The 1,473-nt window shown below is 42.2% G+C and overlaps 1 non-coding gene across 1 annotated transcript; it reads left to right on the forward strand.

The window, feature by feature from the left end:
* Window positions 1–842: 842 nt before the first annotated feature.
* Window positions 843–991, forward strand: LOC114501145. The gene has a single exon (XR_003684909.1). It is a non-coding gene; the product is annotated as a small nucleolar RNA SNORA57 (small nucleolar RNA).
* Window positions 992–1,473: the final 482 nt, after the last annotated feature.

The following is a 1,473-nucleotide window of genomic DNA, read 5'->3' on the forward strand; positions in this document are numbered from 1 at the left end:
GGAAGGGAACAATTCTTCACACATGGGACAACCCACATAATATCCATGACTTCTGGAATCCCTGGTTGCAGTCCACTAAAAGCCAGTAGAGCCCCTGATACACCAGTAATTTGACAAGCAAAACACTCCCATAAATTTCCCAAATGCCCCCTATGGTGCAGAACTGCCCCCATTGAGAGTCACCGAGATACAAGTTATCTTTTGGGTTGTAATCAAAGTTCTCAGGTTTCAAAAAGAAAATTTGAAACAGAAAACTCAGTGTTTCAACAATATGTATCCCAAACTTTCATGAGGAGAGAAATGGATGGGGCATATTTAGGCCATTTTCTTCTATTTGGAAAACCAGTTACTGTGTAGTTAAATCTAGTGCCCCATGGACAACATTGGCACTCCATTTTTCTCTACAAAATCCTCATTTTCTCAATGAGATAGAAACACACAAAGAACAGGTTAGGAATCATTAGGTATTGCTAAATTCCCACTCATAAGGCCTGGTGCAAAGTATATTGTATTTCTTATCTCTTTACATGAAGCTCGTAAGGGAGACATAAATTTCCCTTCTGTGGTGAGGTTATGGAGGGTATTAGATCTGATGAGTCAGCCTGATGCCAGACCTAGTACTGTTCTTTTTTGTCTTCAAGCACAGCAGCAGAGCTAGCAGCGTAACTCCAAAGATAAGCCCAGGGTTCAAATCTTCCATCACTTACTGCTGTGTGAAATTGGGCAAGTTATTTAATTTCTGTGTGCCTCACTTTACAACTGGGAATGCTAATAGTATTTATTTTCAGAGGGTCGCTATTAATATTAAATGGGTTAAAACACTTAAAAAGGTGCCTGGTAACCCTCCTCTTCTTGGCGGAGGTCGTGCATGTGGTTCCGGTCCCCATGAGGCACGGAGACAGAGGGAAAGGGTTCTGGCCCCGCTTGGCATCAGGTCTTCAGTGCCGATGGCTTCTAGCCTGTGGTTCTATCCTCAAGAGCCATGACACTGGTAAAAAAAAAATATGTGCCTGGTATATAGTAGTTTCATGATTATTGGCTATAATAATAGGCATCAGTTCTTCTTCAGCTGCCTGAGGCAGTGTTGAAATTTCTGCTGCTGGGTCTAAGTTTATCTACAAAGGTCCACATTTCCTGCTTTGTTTGGGGTTATGCCTGTCATCACACCCATTGCAGAGCATGAGCTGGGCATTTCATAGTTCTGATGCAGCCTCTGTCTTTCCCATCCCTGGACCCCACTTTAATCTTAGGGAATTTCAGGGGAAAAGGGGAACGGTTTACAGGAACAAGTATAAAGGACACATGGACAAAAACTAAGGGGGGGGTGGAAATGGGAAGGAGGTGGGGAGGACTTGGGGTCGGGAGTGGGCTGGGATGGGAGTAAAAGACAGAGAACTGTACTTGAACAACAATTAAAATAAAATTTTTAAAAATATATATGTATATACATACATATATATGTGTGTATATCTG

Source organism: Phyllostomus discolor, chromosome 6, assembly GCF_004126475.2.
Source record: "Phyllostomus discolor isolate MPI-MPIP mPhyDis1 chromosome 6, mPhyDis1.pri.v3, whole genome shotgun sequence".
Taxonomy (NCBI): Eukaryota; Metazoa; Chordata; class Mammalia; order Chiroptera; family Phyllostomidae; genus Phyllostomus; species Phyllostomus discolor.